This window comes from Halichoerus grypus, chromosome 1 (assembly GCF_964656455.1).
Source record: "Halichoerus grypus chromosome 1, mHalGry1.hap1.1, whole genome shotgun sequence".
Lineage (NCBI taxonomy): Eukaryota > Metazoa > Chordata > Mammalia > Carnivora > Phocidae > Halichoerus > Halichoerus grypus.
In genome coordinates, this window is record NC_135712.1 from 167,718,176 (window position 1) to 167,737,502 (window position 19,327).

A 19,327-nucleotide genomic window follows, 5' to 3' on the forward strand; every position below is an offset into this window, starting at 1 on the left:
AGAAAAAGCATTTGATAAAATACAGCATCCTTTCTTAATTAAAACTCTCCACAGTGTAGGGATAGAGGGAACATACCTCAATATCATAAAAGCCATATATGAAAAGCCCACAGCAAATATCATTCTCAATGGGAAAAACTGAGAGCATTTCCCCTAAGGTCAGGAACACGGCAGGGATATCCACTCTCACCACTGTTGTTCAACCTAGTACTAGAAATCCTAGCCTCAGCAATCACACAACAAAAAGAAATAGAAGGCATTCAAATTGACCAAGAAGGATTCAAACTCTCTCTCTTCGTAGATGACATGATACTTTATGTGGAAAACCTAAAAGACTCAATCCCAAGATTTCTAGAACTCATACAGCAATTCAATAACGTGGCAGGATATAAAATCAATGCACAGAAATCAGTTGCATTTCTGTACACTAACATGAGACAGAAGAAAGAGAAATTAAGGAATCGACCCATTTACAATTGCACCAAAAACCATAAGATACCTAGAAATAAACCTAGCCAAAGAGGTAAAGGATCTATACTCCAAAAACTGCAAAACATTTATGAAAGAAATTGAGGAAGACGCAAAGAAATGGAAAACATTCCATGGTCATGGGTTGGAAGAATAAATATTGTGAAAATGTCTGCTACCCAGAGCAATCTACACATTCAGTGGAATCCCTATCAACATACCATTGACATTTTTCAAAGAGCTGGAACAAATAATCCTAAAATTTGTATGGAACCAGAAAAGACCCCTAATAGCCAGAGGAATGTTGAAAAAGAAAACTGAAGCTGGGGCATCACAGTGCTGGACTTCAAGCTCTATTATAAAGCTGTAATCATCAGACAATATGTACTGGCACAAAAACAGACATATAGATCAGTGGAACAGAATAGAGAACCCAGAAATGGACCTTCAATTCTATGGTCAACTGATCTTCGACAAAGCAGGAAAGAAGATCCAATGGAAAAAAGACAGTCTCTTCAACAAATGATGTTGGGAAAATTGGATAGCCACATGCAGAATAATGAGACTGGACCATTCTCTTACACCATACAAAAAGAAACTCAAAATGGATGAAAGACCTAAATGTGAGGTAGAAATCCATCAAAATCCTAGAGGAGAATACAGGCAGCAACCTCTTTGACCTCAGCTGCAGCAACTTCTTGCTAGACACGTCTCCAAAGGCAAGGGAAATGAGAGAAAACATGAACTATTGGGACTTCATCAAGGTAAAAAGCTTTTGCACAGCAAAGGAAACAGTCAACAAAACTAAAAGGCAACCTTGTAATGGGAGAAGATATTTGCAAATGACATACCAGATAAAGGGCTAGTATCCAAGATCTATAAGGAACTTATCAAACTCAACACCCAAAAAGCAAATAATCCAGTCAAGAAATGGGCAGAAGACATGAATAGTAATTTCTCCAAAAAGACATACCAATGGCCAACAGACACATGAAAAAATGTTACGTAGTGTAGCGTGGTACTTGCTACAGTGAAGGACCTCTGCAAATATCTCCCTACTCTTCCCAGTGGTGGACGTTAGTAATTGATTGTCAAACTCTATATTGTTAATCCTGAATGTGATCTAAAATCTTGTTCTTGGAAGCTGCTAACAATTGGAGGTCACACATGAGATGAGAACTCATTGCCATTCCATATGTTGGGTTTGAGGAAATGGGTAACAGGGAGGCAATGAGAATGAAATGGAGCACAGCCATGAAAAATAGGAACCAGTCTCCCTTTCATGGTGGATCGGGCACTGGGCAAGAAGGTAGGAGGGCTGGGCTCAGTGCCTGTTCTGCTAGTGGAAATGTGATTTGGGGCAAGTCTCTTTAACTTCTGGATACTCTTCTTTTGGATAACTCTTAGGTGGACAGAGTATTTTTATAGCAGCAGTTTCTTCATATGTAGGAGGTTGAACTAGATTCCAGGGTTAATATTTTTCCTACCCACACTTGTGCTACTAAACTTTCTGTGCCAGGCATTCTGCTAAAGGACTTATGGGTTCTGCACTCTGTTATGGTGTGTGTGTGTGTGTGTGTGTGTGTGTGTCTGTGTGTGTGTGTGTGTGTGTGTGTGGTGGGGAGTTCTTCACACTACCAAGTAATTCTCCCACACCACCTGGGTGTCCTTACATTTTAGCTCACTTCTGACACTATCTACCTGGGGATAGCAACAGATTCCATAGGTTAAGGGCTCAGTCCCACAAGACTGCACCCACTTAAGATGTCAATTACAAGTCCAGATTGTGACTTGTACTTCTGACTAATTGGCTATAAATCAGAGGCTCGCATGACCTCTTTCTTGGGTTCAGTTAATTTGGTGGAGCAGCTCACAGAACTCTGAGAAACCTGTTTACTCACTAGATTACCTATTACAAAGGATATTAAAGGAGATGAATCAACAGCCTGATGAAGAGATACATAGAGTGAGGTCCTGAAAAAAGGTCCTTGTGGAGTTTGGGGTCCGGCATGGTGGTACATGGAAGTGTTCTGGTTCACCAACATGGAAGCTCTCTGAACCCCTTCCTTTTGGGTTTTTATGGAGGCTTCATTACATAGGCATGATTGATTAAATCACTGGCCATTTGTGATTGATTCAACCTTTAGCCTCTCTACCCTCCAGAAATCAGGGGAGGACTGAAAGTGCCAACTTTCTATTCATGGTTGGTTCCCCTGGCAGGCAGCCCCATCCTTACATGCTTTCCAAAAATCACCTCATTGACACCCAATTGTGGCGGAAAGGGGCTTGTTATGAATAATAAGACACCCATTTCACCTTTATGGCTCTGAAGCAGTTTTAGGAAATGAGGACAAGAGACTAAATATTTTGACAAAAGATGTTCCCATTGCTTTTATTGCTCAGGAAATTCCAAGGGTTTTGGGAACTGTGAGCCAAGAACAAAAGTGAAGACCAAACTTATGTTTTTGTTATAAATCACAGCATCACAAGACCATATCTTCATCAAGAAACTTAATCTTCCCAGCAGCCTGATGTAGGAGGTAATATTAATATTCCCACTGGACAGATGGAGAAGCTGAGGCATAGAGAGGTAAAGTAATTTGCCCAAAGTCCCACAGCTAGTGAATATCTGAGTTTGAATTTTAACCCAGTCTTCCTGACCTCCAAATAATTCTGAAGTGGGCTCACTGAATCTGCACCTTACTGAGGCATGATGGTTTTCAAACTTTACTCTGGATGGAGCCAAGGATGCGGAGTACAAACCCTGCTTCACTGGCCTCTGGTGTATTTCTCCGAGCCCCCACTTTTTCTGACACATCTCTGAAACCCAGGGAATTCACAAAATAGCTTCAGAAACTCTGGGCTGGAAGACCACCCCCCACCTTGACTTTTCCACGTTCTCCTAACACAGTAGCATAAAATAAAAACATTAATTCCTCAGCTCTCAAGGGGACCATTTAAAAGATAGATAATGCTAATGTCAGGGCAGAAAAATCTTCCTTCTCCCCTTCTAGGTTGTTTGGCTGGTTTAATAATTAAATTGATATAAGATAGATTAACAGGAGAAAATAAACTTTATTTCATATATGCAGGAGTCCCATAAAAATGTGAGACCCAAAGGCAATCAGGCAACTCAGGAATAGGATTAGGGGCCTGGGCCTTCAAAGGGGAGAGGGGCAATTCACAGGAAGAGAAGAAAGGCAAATGTTTGGTAATCAGATGTTTGCCCTGCCGTGCAGGTAAGTCCTTCAGATAAAAAGTTATCTCTGGTAATAGCTCTCTTTCTGGGTCAGGCCTCATAACTAAATTGTTTTAGGCAGTTAAGGGAAAGGTTTTTTTTTGTTTTGTTTTGTTTTGTTTTTTGAGCCTGCTGGGTCTTGATTGCCTTCAACTCAAAATAATCCACCTACCAAAGTGGCACATTTTGGGGTGGCATATTCTCCCCTTCACAAACTTGAATCCTGGCCTTACAAAACATAGCAATTAGGAAGCAGTTCTTCAGGGCTATTTTTGGGGCTGCCAAGGATGTTGTTTGTTACATTATTCTATGTCTTCACTCTGAGGGCCCAGGGGAGGCATCTTTCTCAGGCCTCTGTGTTAAGGGCTTTTCTTCAGCATTGTTGTGCTTTATCCTTACGGACGCTGTGAATCCTGTAACCCATTCTGGCTTCCTTGACATATTGACTTGGGGAAAACTCAGCCAAATTAGTGGCATAGTCCTAGGGAGTTTACTGACTTTATTCACAACTTTGAATCCCTTTCTTTCCCTTATTTTCTTTTTGTCTCATTTTTCTTCCTTTCAATTTATTTTTCTGTAGCATGCACATTTTTGGAAGCCATCTAAAATCCTGCTTGGAGTAGGGTGGGGTATAAGTGAAGAAAAATTATTTTCTTAAAAGGGAATTCCCTCCTAATGACCATATCAATACTGGGTGAATGAGTTTCCACTGTTTTTGAGTTCATCATAAAAATGGGCCCCAGTCTTGCTAGAGATGAAAAGGAAATAGGAACATATTCACTACTTCCAAGTTGTCATGTTGTAGACTGGCCAAAGTGGAAAGTAAAAGTCATTATTCAGGACGAAGGAATGAAGGTGAAGCAGGAGAACAAGGAAAGGGATCTCAAGAATAGAACTCCTATTAGCTGAATCCCTATTTTGTGTTAGAGACTGAGCTGGGTGCTTCATGTAAAATGTATCCTTTAATCCTCATTGCAAATTTGTGAGTTACTATCCCCATTTCACTGATAAGGAAACTGAAGTTCAGGTTTAATAAGAGCTATAAGGGCAACAAGAGCGTGGTGATTGAATGTTTCAGTGGGTTTCTTACATTCATTTCTTACATTTTTACACAGCTATCGGCATCATCCAGAGTTCAGACTAGAATCATCCCTCTCCATCATCTCTCTGGTAGGGACTGCAACTTCCCAACTGATCTTGTCACCTGCATTCTAGCGCCCCCTACAACTTATTCTTTGCACTGCAGACAGAGTGATAGCAAATTGCAAATTTGCTCATATTACCTGTCTGCTTAAAACCATTCAGTGGCTTCCTTTTGTCCTTAAGATAAAGACTAAACTCTATAATGTGTCCTTAGGCCTGCAGGGTCTAGCCTTTGCTGATTTCTCCAGCCTCATTTCTCACTACAGTCTTCTTTCCCTCTCATTTTCTACCACAGTGGTTAGTGTGCATCAGAATCATCTGGAGAGCTTTCAGAACACAGATGGCTGCACGACCCAGAGATTCTGAATCAGTAGGTCTGGGATGGGCCCTGATGAGTGTATTTCTGACACTTTTCCAGGGGATGCTGATGCTGCTGGTCTGAGGCCCACACTTTGAGTAGCACTGCCTACCATATTTTTGTCTAACACTGAGCCTTTGTATAGAGGTCAGTAACCTTTTTCTGTAAAGGATGGTAAATATTTGGGGCTTTGCAGTCCCTTGGGCCTCCATTGCATTTACTTATCTCTGCCTATTCAGCTCTCTCTCTTTGGTGTGAAAGCAGTCATAGACAATATGGAATGAGCATGGTTGTATTCCACTAAAGCTTTATTTACAAAAACAGATGATGAGTCGGGTTGTTTGTGTATCGCAAACCGCAAGCTGTAGTTTGATACAGCCAATGCTCCTTCTGACCAGAGAGCTTTCGGACAGGCTGTTGTGTTCCTTTGATTGGAATATCCTTCCTTTCCTTATTTGCCCAGTTAACTTGTTCTTAGCTTTCACATCTCACATCAATCATATCATCCTTTTGCCTTTCTTATTTTCTCTCATGCATTCATGGCATTATTCATCCATCCAACAATATTCACTGTGTGCCTTCTAAGTGCTAGGCATTGTTCTAGGTACCAAGGTTATGGAGAAAAGGCAGAGAGATCCCTATTATCAGGGGACCTTTATTTTAGTGGGGAAGGTATGTAATAAAGAGGTAAACAAATAGAAAATTAAGTAAGATCTATTGGAAGACAATATGAAAATACAGGGTGATATGAACAATCATTTGGGAAGGGGTCCCTCTCCTTTGAAGTGATTGGCACAGTCCTAGTTTCACATTTGTTTGTGGGACTGTATGACTTGTATTGTGCTACTTGATCAGGTTGAAACTTTTATGACCTAGAGCCTTTCTGGCTCTGCTTACCATTGTTTACTTATTGTCTAGCACAGGGCCTAGCAGAGACAAGGGTTCAGAAAACACAAACTTGAGCTCTGGATTTAATGAGTCATGCCTAGAACTATTTGATTCATTCTTTCATAAAACACCCATTCAACTGAGTCAGCACTCTGTCAGAGATACTGGGATGTAAGATTTGTTTGTTTGTTCATTGATTCATTGATTCAATATTTATTGAGCACATATTATGTGCCAGGCCCTGCTGTAGGTCAGGGGACAGAAGGATTAGGTAAAGCAGAAAGAATCCTGCCTTCATGGAGTTTACTGTTTGGTTGGGGGCAGGGGTAGGGCAGAAATTAAATGCTCAAAACATATTGTATTTGACATAAATCATTGCAGAGGACAAAAATAAAGTAGAAAATGGGAGGTAGAGAGTGCTGGGTGGGGAGGCAGGCAATTGCAATTTTAAATAGATTGGATAGCAAGGGTCTTGTCGATAAGGTGACTTTCAAGCAGAGATCTGAATGTAGGCAGAGGAGTGAGTCACTGAGCCAAGCTAACATCTGAGCATCTCAAACAGAGAGCAAGCAAGTTCACAGGCACTAAGCTGTTTGGCACATTTCTGGTCAATGAGGAAGTCAGTGCGGCTGGAGTGATCAGTAGACTCCATCTGTTGTGGGAATCAACTCTATATCAGATGTTATATCTAAAATGAGGTGCAGATAGTGTGGATTCAGGAAATTCTCTGGGTAATGAACCTCTATACAACTGGTGACTAGCTTCTCAGAAGAAAAAAATCTCTTCAGTCATGACAATGAAGGAAAAGTTGAGATTTTATAAACTTTTCCAAGGTAAGACACTCTCTTCTTGTACCAGCTACCTCTGAAATAAAATCACCGAAGTATATTAGTTCAGCGGCATGAGGTTAGGGAGTTTTGAGGTCCAGGTTTACCAGGAGATATTGCAGAATGATCCCTAATTTTGAGTGCTTTATCTGGAGGAGTTACTGGGTAGACTTTAAGGAGATCATGCCTTTTACTTGACATGGTATAGCATGGACTGTCAGTTAGTTTCCCGTATCCATTTTCACTTCTCCTACAGGAATAGAACTCCCAAATTTACTTGAGGATATGGCCATGCACAGTAAAAGCATTTGCTAGTCCTTTCTTACAGCTAGATGTGGCCACGTGGTAAGATCTAGCCAATGGATATGATATATGGTATGCACAATGTAATCAAGTATCTTGAAGGGGGAGAGTAGTTCTTTGTTTGCCTTTTCTCCTACCTCCTGGTAGAATAGAGTTAAAATGACCAGGACTTGAGCAGCCATGTTGGACCTGAAGAGACCACATTCAAGCAACAGTGAAAGGGAGGTCTGGACGGTGGCAGAGTTCCTTAGGATTTGTAAGCTGTCAAGTTGACCCTGGACTGTTCATAAATTTTATGGGAGATAATAAACCTTCTCAGTTTTAAGCCTTTCTTAATTTGGGTTTTAGGTCACATGCAGCAAAACATACTTATAACTAACACACCTGGATTTTATGGAGCCACAGAGGTATGAGAAAATAGAAAAAATATACGTGTTTATTTTTTGGGCCCTTAAATTAGATATAGTCAGTATGAGAACTGTGTATGTGTTTCAAAATGAAATTTCTTTTATTATTTGTTTTTATTACAAAAACAATCCATGCTCATTTAAAAAAGAACAGACAGGCAAACAAAAAAGAAAATTAAAATAAGCCCATCATCATTCCACCCACCTAGAAACAATCAGTTAATCCATGGTGTATTAACTTTTATATATATTTTTAAAAGGGGATAATATCTTACAAATAGTTTTGTGACTTGCTTTTTTTGGCTTAATGTATTGTGAACATTATTCTGTATCAAAGAATGTATTTTGCATTCAAGTTTTTAATGGCTTTCTGATATAGCATTGTGTGGACATGTCATACTTTATTTGACCACATTCCTATAACTGTCTATTTAGGTGGTTAATAATGTTGTAACGAATATCCTTGTTGCTAAATCTTGGCACAGACTTTGAATCATTTCCTGAAGATGTATCCCCTGAGTAAACAGTGTCATGAGCACATGAGAGCTGGGCCAGTTTCCAGTGAAGAAGACCAAAGGGGCGGATGGGGGGCCTGAGGTCAGTGCTGCCTCACACAGACTAATGCTTTTGCAGAGCAGTTCTAGTGGGATGGGGTTCAAGGCGATGGGTGATGCTGACCAGTCTGGGTTGTGGACCAGCAGTGGAGACGTGTCAAGTTGATAACCCTATATTGAGCCTTAGGGACTGAGCTTTGGAGTGTGGGAGACAGGTAGTTTCTTGAAAGCAGTGATTCTCAGACTGCCCCCTGGACACCAGCAGCATTAGCATCACCTGGGAACCTATTAGAAATGCAAATTCTTAAGGCTCACCCCAGAACTTGTTAGGCCCTGTAATCTATGTTTTATCAAGCCTTCCTGGTGATTCACATGTCACTGAAGTTTAAGAACCACTACCCTAAGGAAAATAAGGATGCTGGTACCAAATAGAGAAAGACTCCCATATAGGCAAAAACTTACAAGAAGTTAAAATTTTCCTTCCACTAAAATTCTATAATGCTCTATTTATGGTTTATTTAATTTATACTCCTATATTCTTTCTCTCACAGACTACACAGTTCTTGAGGATAGAGAGGGCTGCTATTTGACTGTGTATCCTCTTAGCACAGGGTGGTAGGTGTGCTTGACATCTTCTGTGTGCCCCTTCCCATCCTTTTCTGCTCTCTCTCCCCAAAGGTTGACCTCTGTGCATTATGTCAGTGGGCTCTGGTGTCCTTTTTATCCCATTTAGGTTGGGCCAATGGACAGGTCTAGCCACCCCCCAAAATGGAGGGAGAGGGAAGAGTGAGATAAGGATTTCTATTCTTTCCCTGTGAGTGCTCTTCATACCAGGTATGCATCCCCCATCCCTCCTAAAGGCCCTTGTTTCTCTAAAGGTAGCTTCCACTATTGGACTCTCTCTTTCCAGGGTTTGGTAGCCATTCCTTACCTTGGTCCCTCTGGTCTAGGGGCCACATGGCTTCACTGCTACAAGCCCCAGGTACCCACCCCCCCCCTTGTGATTACTATATGCCCATGCCTTTGTACTTTGCCTCTTTGTAAATAAAGCATCTAGGGTTATTTGAGTGTGCATCTATTTTCAGCTGAGACTTGATTGATAGAATCTACGCCTAATAAATATTTGTTAATGAAATTGGAACATTTTCAAAAATATTTTTTTTCTGTCAAAAACAAGGTATACATATACACTCTATCATATAAAATCCTTCAGTAAAGTTCTTTTAAGATGGAAAACTTAAACCTTCATTTAGCCTTGCTAAGAAAAATAAGTCCTAAAATATTTATGAGGAATTTGGACAAATACTCTATTATTCATATTCTTGGTTTAAATCATTGCAAAGGGTAAGGTGGGATCTTCTCTAAGTCCCATTTATAGTGATAACTTGAGCCCTTGGCCTATACAAAATCCCAAGGGATATGCGTATTTGTGAAGATGGGCAATGCCTTAATTTATTTTCAAAGTTAATTTTTCAAAATTATAATGACATAAATTAAAGGCACTTTGAGTTATATTGTAAGCCAAATAAATTAGTTTTGGTCTTGACGTGTGTAAATTATACCTTGGTATTTCAGAAGAGAAATGTTCCCCATGGCCATTGATGGGCCCTCACCCTGCGGTTTATAAATCAAAGGTACAATTTGAGAATAAAACACTTTTTATGAAATAGAATGTCAAGAGCTCCTTGTTAAATTTGCTGTAGCAATTAAGTTCTCAGGTGAGAAAATGCCTCTTTTTCAATGTTTTATTAACTCTGTCATTCAGTACTCCATTTATAGGAGCAACTCTTCATATTAAGTACACATTAGGATGGCTTTTCACCTCCATTTAAATGAAAAGTTTGAGAGGAGGAATTGGTTCCTATCCATGTGCTCGAATAGCAATGGAAACTGGATCTTTGCCAGTTTGTAGAGAAGAACGAGGAGGGGAGAAGAATGGTACTTGGTCAGCCTGGCCCAGGCTGGCTGGTGTTGAGGTGGAGACATCCCCAGGGGCTACCTGCCATCTGCGGTGGCTCTCTCCATGTGCCACTGGCGTTGTCTCCTAAATCATGGCGCTGGCCCTTGCCTCTGGCCAAGCCTCAGATTCTCATTGATCACAACTTTTAGGTAAAAGTGTGATGGTCAGTTTCATGTGTGCACGTTGGGTTTTAAATCAGGAAGAAGGTTGTAGGAAAGAGAGAAAGAGGAAGAAGGTAACAGAGACACACAGCTATACATATGACTGTCTTTGGCTTCTGCAATTATTCCAAGGAAAATAATCACATTGAGGAGATTATTTCCTTCTGCAATAAGGATCACTGGGTTTAGAATCAGTCAGCCCCATATTTAAATTTGGCCTTTGCTGATGACCTGTTGTGGACTCCAGGTAATCTTTGCTAAACCTTAGTTGCTTCACTTACTGACTAATGAGAACTTCTATTCATAGGGCAAGTATGAGGTTAAATGAGTAAATTTCACAGAAGCAAAATTGCTTTAGAAGCTATAAAGCATGTCAGTGCCCTCCAAGAACACACCTGCAGTTGTACAGGTTGGGTCCATTACTCACTGCAGTGAGGGAGAATGATCGCACAGGGAGATATGAGGCATCTTAGAGGGTCTTAGGAAAGACTTTGATGAGGTTTGGCCTGGAGTCAGGTGGTTTGGGGAGGGTTTAAAGTAGAGGGGCTTTGCTGTGGACTGGATGCCGTCAGGATGCAGCTGTAATTCTGATTTAGATAACTCAATTCATTTTATCTAGGGAGAGGGAAGATGAAATGGAGGCTGATGCTGTAATTAGTCAGGAGCTGTTGGGTGATTTCTGTGGCGTCTTGGACAATGTTCGTGTTTGTCTGTATTCAGACAGGATTATGGACTGGTCTTGCTTGTCTTGACCCATCATGCTCATAGCATGGCCCCATCTGATGTTGATGTTCTGTGACATCGTCTGTGTTCAGAGGAGAACATCAGGGGCTAGCTGGATGGCAGGGGCTACTTTTATCTTTTTCAAGCATTATTGAAAAGTGGAATGTTTTACATTTGTAGTTGTGTAGATACAGAGTTAATGCTTCTTCACATGTGTGTGCATTTGTATGGTGTCTGTGGGTGTGTGCATGTGTGTTCAAGCCACAGCAGTAAGCTTGGCCACCATTCTCTGGTAAAAGCATACCTTTTACTAGAGACATAAACATAGTATAGTAGCCTTGCTAGACATTCCAGTGTCCTCACTGAATATTTCTCCTTCCAGAGGAAACTGCCCCACCCGCAAACCCTGCTGAGAAGTGAGACTGTTTTGTCTCACTGAGGTGGCACTTTCCCCTCACTGATCACAGCTGAATGCATCAGGGCTGGGGCCCGACCACAAGTGGCCTGTCCGTAGGCTGAACAGTGAGTGACCCATGGCCATGGCTTGGCCAGACCTGTTTGCTTGGACCAGTCAGATAGTTCTTCCAGAAACTGGAAAACTAAGAGACAGACCCACCTAATGGTGGTGCAAAAGGCTGTAGAATACCATGAGGAAGAAAATGTACAAACTGACATTATTAGGGTCATAAAAAAAAAAAAAGAAAGAAACAGATTAGAGGTGGAGATCCCAGATGGAGAGAAAAAAGAGGACAACAGAGTTGAAGCCCAGATTGAAGAAGAGACTCCCTGATAGGATGGCTGGCTTCAGAGCTTCCTTAGGGCTGGACCACTTCCCAGTTCTAGCCATGACCTTACTATGCAAAAGTTCCTTCCTCATGCACCAGTTCCAATGGACCTCTGTTTTTTGCCACAGAATGATTTAAGTAACTATCTGCAATGTTAGAGATTTAAAGATGTGTAGACATCATCTAGCCTTTGCTTTCCAGTTGAGGAGACTTATTCTGAGGAAAAGGAAATTACCTGCTTAAGCTGACAAAATAAGCTGGAGGTGGGATGTGGATAGAACTACATGTCCATCTTTAGGATGTACATATGTGAACACATGCTGTGCTTCTTATTAAGGATGATGATCACATTTAGGGGAAGTCTGCTTTCCAAAAAAGTCCTTCATGGAGATGGAGTGGATGACTACCTCCATGGTATTAGAGGAGCACTATAAAGTTCTCTTACTCCTTCCCTGCTCTCCCCACCCCCTGTGGATGCTGGTACATCACTTCTCAGATGGTGGCAAAGGTTGAGTGTGTGTGTGTGTGTGTGTGTGTGTGTGTGTGTGTGTGTGTGTGTGTGTTAAATCCTTACCCACAGTGCTTGGTGCATAGTACAAGCTAAATGGATAATATTTCTAAAAATACATAAAGCTGCTGTTCTAATTCATTTAAGCATGGCTTCAGAACTTATGAGAGTCAAAGATGATGCTCTTAATAGTAATGTTAGCTAGGCTTTTTACATTTAGCTTAAAACAAAAACTGGGAGATAGAATCAGTAGTATGTCGTTGATATCACCTGTGCTGATAACAAATGGAAAATATCTTAAATTAGTCTAGCACATACTCGGATCTAGCTACCTATGGTAGCTCCTTTAACAAACACAAACATTGTAACATTATCCCCATTTTATAGATGGGGAACCCAAGGCTCAGAGCAGCTGAGGGGCATATAGGGATGTTCTCTCTGTAGGGAATAATGTGAGAATCCAGGGCACTTGGAGGTGGGGAAGAGAGTGTGCCAAGTTGGGGTGAGCTTTCCTAACTTCACTCTTTTGTCTAGGACCAGCGCTCCATCCCAGGAACTTGCAAATAAAGGGCACTCTCTCCATCTAGCTGTGAGAGTAATTCTTCTCTGTCCAGGCTTAATGTCACCGACATGATTAGCGCCTGTATCAGGGAAATCGCCTCCCTGGTGTACATCCACCTTTCTCATTCATCTCTGTCTCTGTGGGTGATGAGAATGGCAGCTGGAGGTTAGAGAACATTTGTGGCATAATGAAAGTAACCAGTATGGGTCCAGTGGAGCCTCCAGATCAGCAGAAGTGGGAAAGAAGTGGCTGTGTGACTTTCTGTGGTGCAATATATGTTTACTTGAAAAGTTCTTTTAAAAACTTGGAAAATGTGAAGCTCCATTCCTTTCAAGAGAATGGGTTGAAAAGCTGTAGTTTTAGGTATATGAGGTCCTAATGCTGCTTATGAGCAAGGCATTGCTAACTTGGAAGGCAAAGTACTTGCTGGATTTTGGTTAGGAGTTTATCCAGGCTGACTGCCACACATTTATTTAGAGGGTATTATCTTTTAATGAAGCAGCTCTTTAAGAAGCTATGTGGACTGAATACTTAAATTTTCCAAGCTTTCTGACAGTTTTAAAAATAATTCTAGGCATATTTTTAAAGCTGTCAGGCTTAAGATATTTATTTTGATTTTAGTATTTTTATTCACATGTTAAATTCACTTAAGAGAAATCATTACTAGTTTGAATTTGTACACATTACCCCTCTTATATTTATATATATATATAATTTTATATAATTAAGAACTTAATTATAAAATAAATTTTTGATTGCTATTTCATGTGTTAAATGCCCAATTTCTATTATATACTCATTGATTTTTTTAAAACAAAGTTTCATCTAAAATAGAATATTATATTTATGGATAGTACTCATTACGTATAGCTATGGCATTTATACAGAGTATACTACCTAGATATCATAAAGTCAGTCTGGATATTAAAAGCTTGTATTCTTAAAACATTTCTGAAAATTTTTATACTAGAAAATGTTATTTGAAAAATTACAACTAGGGGCGCCTGGGTGGCTCAGTCGTTAAGCATCTGCCTTCAGCTCAGGTCGTGATCCCAGGGTTCTGGGATCCAGCCTTGTGTCTGGCTCCCTGCTCAATGGGGAACCTGCTTCTCTGCCTTTGCTCCTCCCTACTCCCCGCTTGTGCTCTCTCTCTCTCAAATAAATAAATAAAATCTTTAAAAAAAGAAAAGAAAAATTACAACTAATTTTGCCCAGTAGAGTTAATTTCCCTATGTTTTTATTGATACAGTTGTCCACAAACAAAGCAGTTCACTGGTATGTGTCAGTGTGTGTATATGTGTGTGTGTACACTTTAAAGATCTATTTATTTATTTTAGAGAGAGAGAGAGAGAGAGCGCGCGCAAGAGGAGGGGCAGAGGGAGAGGGAGAGAATCTCAAGCTGATTCCCCACTGAACTCAGAGCCTGATGTGGGGCTTGATCCCAGGACCCTGTGATCATGACCTGAGATGAAATCAAGAGTTGGATGCTCAACCGACTGAGCCACCCAAGCACCCCTACTTTAAAAAGTGTATTACATTTTTGGTAAAGGTAGACAGACACCAACTTGAGCATTTTTGGACTGACTTTAATATAACATCAGAATTTATCTGATAGTACAGATATCCATTTACCTGAATAATTTGACCCTTCTCTTCTGGTTTGTAATCATTAATTTTTGTTTCATGAAATTAAGCAGGAGAATTAAATGACATCTCTGTTATAAATAGTATAGATTCATTTTAATAGGTTGCTTGATCCTCTCTTTTAGGAGAGTCTCTTTATCTTGCCAGCATGACCTTCTTTTCAGCTTGCTGTTATCTGAAAAATAGCCTTTGTTATTCTTTGGAACTTTTCCACTCTTTGTGGCCTCCGATGTTTTTATCATTGTTCAGACACTTAGCTTTGCTCACATAAAAGTATTTTTTTTTTTACAAGTTTCAATGTACTTGCCAAAATACAATAGCGATTGTTAGCTAATCATTATTGTATGGGAGCAGACAAAAGCTCTTTAAAATGAGCGTAGGTTTGTTCTCCAGCAACAATAATTCAGAAACTCAGTTTTATCTATCATTCCATGGCAGTGACAGAGGCTGGAGCTTGACTTGAACCTCTGATAAGGGATGAAAAAAAAGGAAATGAACATCAGTGAGGACTATGTGAATGGGTTGGAATGAGTGTGAAATTTAGTAGTACTAGATGCATTGCCATACCTGTGTCATGGAGAGTTCCAGTCTCCCTCTTATTATTCCTATGCCCAGCATGGCTAACTATGGCCAGGTTACATAGAACTGCCCGTGTGTGTTGTAGACGTTTATTGTTTTGTGGCCACACAGAATCTTCTGAAAAGTCCTTTCCAATATGAATCCTTCCTACCCTGGGTAGGAGCTGAATACTCATTTTCCCACACTCCCTCGCTGCTGGGTGCAGGCATATGACTTAGGCTCAGCCAATAAGATGCAAACACATGATAGGTTTGAGTCAGGTGGCAGGAGGAGGAAGCAGATGGGGCATGGAGTCCTTTTTCTGGGGAGCATCATGGTGGAGGCATCTGGTTTTGGGGATAGTGGTAGGTGTGGGAATCCTGATGTTCTGGGCAGGTCAGTAGACCAATCTTAGTATCTTTGTCCTGGAGGCAGTGGGACCTTCACTGGGGCAGTTATGAAGTGGGGTTCAGAGTTACTTCTTGCTGCAAACCTCGCTGCTACCTCTTGAATATAATTTTAAGATCTCATTAATTTTGAAAAATTCATTTATTTGTTTATTTTATTTTTAAGTTGTACAGTGTGATTTCATTTTTAAGGTGTATAATGTGATGATTTCATGTATGTATACATTATGAAGTGATTACCACCTCACATAGTTACTTCTTTGGTGTGTGGTGAGAACACTTAACATCTACTTTCTTAGCAAATTTCAAGTCTACAGTACATTAATCACCATGCTGTACATTAGATCCCCAGAACTTATTTGTCTTACAACTGGAAATTTGTACCCTTAGACCAACATCTCCCCAGTTCCTCTACTCCTAAGCGCCTTGCAACTCCTGTTCTACTCTCTGGTTATATGAGTTTAACTTTTTCAGATTCCACATCTAAGTGAGATTGTAAAGTATTTGTCTTTCTGTGACTGACTTATTTCACTTAGCATAATGTCTTTCAGGTTCATCCATGTTGTCACAAACAGCAGGATTTCCTTCTTTTTTATGTCTCTTTTATGGGAAAACACATAAAGGAACCAGTATGAGAAGAATCTAAACAGTTACCATAGAGTTTTACCAAACAGTTAACTTGGACATATGTCTAATTAATTATAACATTGTAACACAGCCTTCTTACTTGGGACAGGCACAGTGTTTTAGCCAAGGGTTATAAGGGGAGCAGAGTAGCATCTCTGACTCTAGGCTTTTTGGGGTCATTCTTTTCTTAGGTTCTTCTATCGGTTTGCCAAGTTTTCATTTGCTGCAGGCCATCTATGTCTAGAAATAGGCTAATTATAGGAAGATAGTCTTGGGGGTTATGTCTCTCTGTAGTTTCAGTTAATTTTCTGAAGTATAAGACTTTCTGCCCCTGATATCATCAGTGTTGCTGTGGTTGTGGTGTTTTCTTGTTCTACCTTTGGATCTTGCTCCAACTTTGCTACTTTGAGTTCACCATTTGAGAAGGATGTCTGCTCTGGGGTGTCAGAAAAACCACGGTGCATCACCAGTCCTTTGTACCATACTGCTTGGTTGTGCTGGGTCCTAATACCTTGTGTTGTTTTCTGCGGTGTGCCATCCTAATCTGAGCTGCTCTTGGAGTCTCATCCTAGGCTTTCTTTTTTTTAGTTATCTGCCTTTTCTGGAATGTAAGCTCCTTGAAGGCAGGAATCCTGCTTTGGTCCCTTCTTAGTTCTTAAGCTTGAGAGCAGTACTGGATACATACCCAGTAGTACTTAAGAAGGCATCAGAGGCCCTGTTGCCCTGAGGGGCCCCAAGAAATATTGGGGCTGGACACACCAGAGATACTGATATTGCCTCACTATCTCTCCGGTCTTGCTTGTTCTCTTGGCCACAATGACCAATAACCAGACCTATTCATTTGGTCTCTAAGTGAGACTTAGCTTTATCTTCTGAGTGTCGTGTCTGTGATGTCTTATAAGTAGCCTTCATGACGCCTTCATGACTCCTTTTGTTAAGGCTTATTAGGGTATTTAGGAAGCTCATTTGGACTTTTAGGGCACATGCTTGTTTGGACCCCTAAGGAACAACAGATTCTTTTTGCTATTATTTTTTTCCTCTTCTTTTTTTTTCAAAATAGGTCCCATTTTTCCCACAGCTACTGGACAGTGGAAAAAATAGTTGCTCTTAATAAAGTCACAATGTACATTTTAAACTGCTGTGGTCCTAGAAAACAAGATAAATAAAAAGAAGGTTTTGGAGTCCTTTGAAATGTATCCATGCTGAGTGGATTACATCTGTAGAAAATGCAAATGATTAAGTGAAAAGTAAAATACTTATTGCACCATTCAATTCTATAATTACAAGTATCTGAATATTCAGGAATACTTCCAAACCATGGTATATTAAAATGTGAGAGTCAGAAAGAACCTTAAAACTTATTTTATACCATATAACAGACAAATGACATGTATCCAGAATATATAGCAAACTCATATAACTTGATAATAAAAAGCAAAGTAACTCCACGAAGACAAGCTAAATATCTGAATAGACATTTTTAAAAATAGGCTATAGCGATGGGCAATAAGAATATGAAAGGATGGTCAGGATGATTATTAGGGAAATGCAAATCAAAACCACAGAGTGGTAACACTACACACCCATTAAAATGGCTAAGATGAAAAAGACTGACCATACTAAGTGTTCATAAAGGTGTGAGGAACCAGAATTCTCCTACCCTGCTGGTGGGAATACAAAATGGTACAACCACATCAAGAGATGTTTGACCGTGCTTTTTTAAAGAGTAAAACATATGCTTACTACATGACCCAGCCATTCCACTCTTAGGTACTTACCCAAGAAAGACCAACACATATGTCCATACAAAGACCTAGCCCCACATTTCCATGCCAACTTTATTTCTAATACCCTGGATGGAAATGACCCAGGTATCCATTAACAGGTGATGGCATACCAAAGGAAAACTGCTCAGCAATAAAAAGGAATCAACTACAGTTGCATATGACAACATGGATGAATCTCAAAATCATTTGCCGAGTGAAAGAGACCAAAGCAAAAACAGAATATGTAATGTATGACTTCATTTATATAAAATTCTAAAAATGCAAGCAAGCCAATCTATAATGACAGAAGGCAGAGCGGTGGTTGCCTGGGGACAGGGATGGAGAGAGGAATGAATTACAGAGGGCACAGCAAACTTTTACAGATGTATATATTTTGTCCAAATTACATGTAGCACGTTTCTCCTTACACTCTGGATGAGTAGATATTTGAAAATATACTTTCTTTTTCATATTTCCTGTCTATATTATTCCTACAAAAGAGAGTTGCTTGGGTGCTTGTCTTTTCTACATGGTTTGTGAGTTATTTTTGCCATTCATCATAAACTAGTATTTCACAATTTATAAGAATCTTTTATACTTTTTCTTCACTCGACAGACTATATGCTCATTCACTCTGGGCATACCTTTTTTTTTTTTCTTTTTAAATAACCCAGAAATTCAATAAAAGTGATGCAGTGAAGAAAAACAGCTTTGTCTGCCCGAGAGAAGTCACCCAATAAAATTATAGCTTTAATTTTCAGTCTGACCTTTCTTGTAATTTGTTTGAAGTTTCGGGATTTCAAAAGAAATAGACTGTTCACCAAGGAACACACCATCCCCTTTCCCATGGGAGATTATGAAAACTAAAGCCTTGGGTCTAATAATCTAATAGACAGCCACATTGCTGTTTGCTGTCCATTTCTGTGCCTATAAAGAATGGAAACAGGTTATATCCAATTTTGGTCATCATCATTTCCAAAGTAACCTCTTGGTCTCCCCCTGAATTTGAAGGAATCATGGCATGGTTTAGTGTTTCTCAAACTTTAATACACATACAAATCACCTGGGGAATCTTAAAAGGCAGGTTTTCATGTGGTAGATCTGGGGCAGAGCCTGAGGTTCTGCATTTCTAACAAGCCTGTGGGTGATGCCCAAGCTGCTGGTCCATGGAACACACTTGGCACAAGGGCACAGATAACACCAAAATGGTACACAACCCTCCTATTATTTGTTTGCTTTTAAAACAAATTCCTCTTTGCCTAGAGATAGCCACATACCTTAGAGAAGATCAAAACACTGACCGTTTTTTTGGTCTTTGTCATGAAATAGTCATCATGAACCATGTCGTGTGAAGCTCTTTGTGAAGTTGAGACCAGACAGGAAGCAGTTAAAAGACTGAAGAGAATAAAGGGAGAGGGACTGCTAGTGTGTTTCCAAGCT

General features: G+C 40.1%; 1 long non-coding RNA gene across 2 annotated transcripts in view; it reads left to right on the plus strand.

Annotated features, from left to right (window-relative positions):
• LOC118540629 (uncharacterized) overlaps positions 1-19,327 on the plus strand; it is a 201,186-nt gene that overhangs the window by 166,937 nt on the left and 14,922 nt on the right. Inside the window, exon 5 of one of the 2 annotated variants that reach the window (XR_013443742.1) lies at positions 4,822-4,849. The exons of the other annotated variant lie outside the window; for it this stretch is intronic. This is a non-coding gene — a long non-coding RNA (uncharacterized LOC118540629). Of the gene's footprint in view, positions 1-4,821; positions 4,850-19,327 lie in introns of those variants that run through there. 2 annotated transcript variants of the gene reach the window in all.